This window comes from Mytilus trossulus, chromosome 1 (assembly GCF_036588685.1).
Source record: "Mytilus trossulus isolate FHL-02 chromosome 1, PNRI_Mtr1.1.1.hap1, whole genome shotgun sequence".
Taxonomy (NCBI): domain Eukaryota; kingdom Metazoa; phylum Mollusca; class Bivalvia; order Mytilida; family Mytilidae; genus Mytilus; species Mytilus trossulus.
The window spans coordinates 27,486,184-27,492,508 of NC_086373.1; the positions used below are offsets into that span (position 1 = coordinate 27,486,184).

Below are 6,325 nucleotides of genomic sequence, written 5' to 3' on the forward strand. Positions count from 1 at the left end.
AAACAAAATGCTCGTCATATATTGAAAATTATTATGCTACAACAAAGTCAAGTGTCTTATGTTTAACTCATCGTTTGCAACTTCCTAAGTCAAGAACTGTTCTGAATTTCTTTACAAAATACTGATGCCACTGACTCTTTTATCACCAAAATGTTCCATAATCCACTGGCTGCATAGCACTCAGATAGTCAATATCAAACATAAAATACCCTGTGTATATGATGCTAGTAGTCGAGTCGACGTTCATGTAACACTGCTTCCTTGAACACTTTTAAACATGATTTGAGTCATTTACAACTGATTTTGAGCTTCCATTTTTAGAGGATTCGTCTCCTTTGGTTATAATTATTCTTTAACCTTGTTATCCATCAACCGTAAGTTCTAAAATGTGAAATATGAAGTGTATGAGTAAAAAAATTATTCATCATGTCGACATTCCTTAAGAATATTAGAAAATCTTAATTCCATTATACTTGTCAGCATTATAAGATAAGATGCATTTGCCAATGAGTGGTAATTGAGTGGTCAAATGTGCTCTCGTGTTCTATATCTTTTTTAAAAAAATGGTAGAAAGTGTCCAGCAAGTGCTATTATGTTTTTTAGGCAAAACTTTATCGTCAACTTAGACTTGTCACTAAATTAACTGCTAACATTTCAAGAAACTAATTACCATTTGCCTTTATTTTGAAAGATATTTAGTAATTTTTTCACTTATGATCTGTATACGGATAATTGACGGATGATGTAATTGCATCAAATTTAGCTCAAATAGCTTTCTGATTAATGTAAACAAGTGAATGGTGCACATTTTATTGATAAATCTGCAATAACAACACTTGTAAGAAGTCAATGGACATGCACTCCTATTCAAAATTCTCAAACTTACATATAGTACTTTTATGGTGCAGGATAAGTAGTCATCTCTTGAACTGCAACATGTTCTCTTTATTCTCGAGGTATGCACGAACAATTACCCTTAAGTACAGTATAGTTGGGTTTGTACCCTATAAAAGTAACATAGGAATACATTACAATACATGAATGCAGTGCACAAGGGTGGACATTTGCTAAAATGAATTACTAATTACAAAGCTATTATAAATAACATATACATGAGAAATTTAAAATTAGTGTTGCAGTATGCCTTTTTTACAAACTTCTGTCTTGACATTGCAATGTCATGACAGTTTTTGCATTTGTGAACAAATCTTTATGCATTGGTTATATTTAATTAAAAAATGTGCATCCTCAAAAGTGTAGATGCTCGTTTGATCTTCTTAATGCTTTCTATACACAATGTTTGAGTCGTGTTAGGAATACATGGCGTTCGGAGAAAACGATTAGCTTGAACGCATCATGTTCGAGACCAGAACACATTTACAATAGCAACGATATCATCATTTACGTATAAATTTACAGAGGTTAATTTTTTTTTTTAAACATGATAATTTGAATGTAATCTCTCAAAGAACCGCTACTTTTTTAATCGAATTATGACAGCACAGTTAAGTGGAAGTGGAGGGGGCAGTTTTATGTTCGAACAAAACGTTCTTCCATTTATACTTCAGTGTGTCCTGTCCAAGTAGACATTTGTTGATTTCATGACTAAAAAAAATTTTATGTTCGTCATGTGTAGATAAATATAGATAAACATACCTATTATATCAAGTTTTGTTGTTAATTTTCTTCAGTGAAGCTTCTTCAATCACGATCAAAAACCAAACTTCCGGTACATTAATACGTCACGCGCTGTTATGTACGCGGATATGTTTGGAACACATGGCGTTCAGGGAAAATGGTAAATTTGAACGCATCATGTTCGACACCAGAACGCTTTTACAAGAGCAACGTTTTCATGAGCATTTACGCATTTACATTGTTAAAAAAAAATACCTTAAGAACTTAAGTCGTTTAGAAAAAGATTCATATTAAAAATCAATCATTTGCACGCTTATAAATACGCTCTTGTAAAATGTTTCATTTTTTTTTTACCAAACTATAATTTGCTTATATGCCGATACAGCTAAAATACATTTATCGTCAAATCATAGTACGAATCACCCTTATTCATCGTCTGTTTGACTCTGAAATGATGAAAAAAATTTTCACTCCCCATTACAATATAAGAACATTTTTAGTGTTCAATTTAGAACACTTGTCTTGAATATGTGCGTTAAAAGACTGAACACAATGTGTTATATTCTTTAACGCAGACGTTCAATGTGGAACACTCATGTTAATAACTGAACATATTGTGTTTAAAATTGGAACGCGTCCAGACGCGTCAGGCGTCTGCAATATTTGCAGTGTAGATAAACTTGAACATTATATCGGATTAAATCCAAAATTGGAGTTGTGATCTGTCATATTTTAAATTCGCTTTTTGAAAGTACTTTTTATTGAATTTCAACTATTATAGTTTTAAAACCAATAAGTTTTAAAATTGTTGTCCATGTCACGCGTAACTATTCGGTTTCGTAAATGGTTGAAGACTTATGATGTCCTCTTAATATCTTGTTGTTAGTTTTGTAGTTGGGTTACTGCATCATGGACCTATAACCCTACATCTCCTGTTATTCATCATAAACTGGTTCAAAATTTAAAATAAAGAAAAAGCAACAAATGTATAGTTTTCTAGAAAAAAAACACCCAAAAAACAAGAATTACTTTTTGACTGGCTGCCACTTTTGAGTAGAAGTCTTTAGCTATTTGACTAGTGATGCCGCTCATGATATCCCCGGCAGAGTAAAGCATGGACATATGGAGAAAAGATTATATGTGAAACAGAAGCAACGCTTTTTTTTTTTGTAAAGTTATAAAGAGCAGTGACTTTTGCTTAAATTATATTGTAGAAAACATGTTTACTTTACGCTTTGACGATCACACCAACTAAATTTGGTTAAACAGGTTTTTCTTCTTCTCAGGAAGTTAATGTTTAGTGTAACTTCGTTCTATAACAGGCGCAATCAATCAAATTTTCAGTCTTAAAGTGAAACACATATATATTTATTTCGTTCTAAACCATGACAATCTTGACCAAAACCATGACAAATTTCTAGATTCTTAACCGAACCATGTCAATCGCTTAACCAAACCATAGCAATTCCGATATCTTGCTAATTCTGCGTTACAATTCCAATATAGATAGTTTGACTTCCAATACAGATTCAAGCATCTTATTTGCTTTTCATCTGCTCGTGTGAATAGAACTGAGGCAATAGTTTGGGGAAACAACATACATTAACCATGTCAAACTTACCCAAACTATGACAAAATCACTGAACTACACGCTCCTCGATATGACGACCTCACTACCCGTGTTTAAGATTAAGATACAGTATTGTTTTAACCAATCGAAGTTCTTTTCGTCGCTTTGTTATACTTACCTTGTATCTGACCAAGGAACATTATAAAGAGAAACTTTCAAATCATATATAGATTTAGTTGCATTGACTAGATCTCCGCCATCCTTTTTGCATATGTTGCCATGTGTAACTTCATCAAGATATAAGGTAGCCGTCCAGGTGTCTTCTCATTATAAAAATAAAAAGCAAACATTGACATCATTTAATGGTTTCCTGAAAAAAATCATTGATCAAATAGATGATAAAGAACAAAAAAAACCCCGAAACATTGAAAAACTATATGGTTTTTATTACCTTGGAGATTATTCTATATCATGCAAGTTTTCCATTCCAATGTTCTAACTTTTTTACCTGATAAGATATACGAACTTCGGCCTAGCTTCTGTTTAAAATTATGTTGTGTTTATGACATTATCTTGTGAAATGTAAGTATTCCAAAACAAAAGGACAAAAAGAAAAGCCAAAAAAGATTGGAGGATACAACTATAAACAAGTAGATAAAGAACTTCGAAAAAAGTCAATTAACCCATCAACAGCTTAAAATAAAGGGAAAAAACACCTTAGAAAACAATATTTACCACGAAAAGATTTGGTTCTATACCTTACCTTGAAACATTACTCCAAAATAACAGCAATCCCCAATCTTAATACGTTCAGTATTGCACTCTGTAGGAACCCATCGAAATCCAGCTTCACCGTCGTCACTGATGGGAAATTCAGAATAGTATTCTTGTCCTTCGGTCAGTAAATCTGTACTGCCATTATGATTTGTCCAAAAAACTATTTCCCTGAAATTAAATGTACATAAACATTCAGCATCAGAATCTTGGTGTTTTTTTTACGAATATCATTTAATTTATCCTTTATACTTCATTGTTTTTCTATTGATAAGACAAAACAAGTTCCAACTCAGAAATAAAAAAATCTATTTTCCAGACTTGAATGTTAGCCTTGAATCAATAACAACCACAAATCAAACAAAGTTATCTTTAACTATCTATATCGGAATGATAATGGCAGTTCGGCCACAAAGGGAAGCCCCGAAAGCAGTATTTAACTAGAGGCTCTAAAGAGCCTGTGTCGCTCACCTTGGTCTATGTGCATATTAAACAAAGGACACAAATGGATTCATGACAAAATTGTATTTTGGTGATGGTGATGTGTTTGAAGTTCTTACTTTACTGAACGATTTTGCTTCTTACAATTATATCTATCATGAACTTTGCCCATTAGCAACAGAGAACTATATTTGGTAAAAATTTACATAAATTTACCAAATTAATGAAAATTGTTAAAAATTGACTATAAAGGGCAATAACTCCTTAAGGGGTCAATTGACCATTTAGGTCATGTTGACTTATTTGTAGATCTTACTTTGCTGAACATTATTGCTGTTTACAGTTTATCGCTATCTATAATAGTATTCAAGATAACCAAAAACGGCAAAATTTCTTTAAAAATTACCAATTGGAGGGCAGCAACCCAACAACCAGTTGTCCAATTCATCTGAAAAATTCAGGGCAGATAGATATTGACTTGATTAACAATTTAACTTCTTGTCAGATTTGCTCTAGATGCTTTGGTTTCATAGTTATAAGCAAAAAACTGCATTCTACCCCTATGTTCTATTTTTAGCCGTGGCGGCCTTCTTGGTTGAATGGCCAGGTCATCGGACACATTTTTCAAACTAGATACCCCAAAGATGATTGTGGCCTAGAAGTTTCAGTGGAGATTTTGTAAAAGATTACTTAGATTTATGAAAAATGGTTAAAGATTGACTATAAAGGGCAATAACTCCTAAAGGGGTCAACTGACCATTTTGGTCATGTTGACTTATTTGTAGATCTTACTTTGCTGAACATTATTGCTGTTTACAATTTATCTCTATCTATAATAATATTCAAGATAATAACCAAAAACAGCAAAATTTCCTCAAAATTACCAATTCAGGGGCAGCAACCCAACAACCGATTGACCGATTCATCTGAAAATTTCAGGGCAGATAGTTCTTGACCTGATAAACATTTTTATCCATGTCAGATTTCCTCAAAATGCTTTGGTTTTTGAGTTATAAGCCAAAAACTGCATTTTACCCCTATGTTCTATTTTTAGCGGTGGTGGCCATCTTGGTTGGTTGACCAGGTCACGCCACACATTTTTTAAACTAGATACCCCAAAGATGATTGTGGCCAAGTTTGGATTAATTTGGCCAAGTAGTTTCAGAGGAGAAGATTTTTGTAAAAGATTACTAAGATTTACGAAAAATGGTTAAAAATTGACTATAAAGGGCAATAACTCATAAACGGGTCAACTGACCATTTTGGTCATGTTGACTTATTTGTAGATCTTACTTTGCTGAACATTAATGCTGTTTACAGTTTATCTCTATCTATAATAATATTCAAGATAATAACCAAAAACAGCAAAATTTCTTCAAAATTACCAATTCAGGGGCAGCAACCCAACAACCGATTGACCGATTCATCTGAAAATTTTAGGGCAGATAGATCTTGACCTGATGAACATTTTTATCCCATGTCAGATTTCCTCAAAATGCTTTGGTTTTTGAGTTATAAGCCAAAAACTGCATTTTACCCCTTTGTTCTATTTTTAGCCGTGGCGGCCATCTTGGTTGGTTGACCAGGTCACGTCACTCATTTTTTAAACTAGATACCCCAAAGATGATTGTGGCCAAGTTTGGATCAATTTGGCCAGGTAGTTTCAGAGGAGAAGATTTTTGTAAAAGATTACTTTAATTAACGAAAAATGGTTAAAAATTGACTATAAAGGGCAATAACTCCTTAACGGGTCAACTGACCATTTTGGTCATGTTTGACTTATTTGTAGATCTTACTTTGCTGAACATTATTGCTGTTTACAGTTTATCTCTAACTATAATAATATTCAAGATAATAACCAAAAACAGCAAAATTTCTTCAAAATTACCAATTCAGGGGCAG

General features: G+C 32.9%; 1 long non-coding RNA gene across 1 annotated transcript; it reads right to left on the reverse strand.

The window, feature by feature from the left end:
* Positions 1 to 45: 45 nt before the first annotated feature.
* LOC134707315 (uncharacterized) lies at positions 46 to 1,887 on the reverse strand. Its single transcript, XR_010105698.1, has 3 exons — positions 1,657 to 1,887; positions 887 to 1,004; positions 46 to 381 (listed from the first exon to the last, which is right to left on the reverse strand). It is a non-coding gene; the product is annotated as an uncharacterized LOC134707315 (long non-coding RNA).
* Positions 1,888 to 6,325: the final 4,438 nt, after the last annotated feature.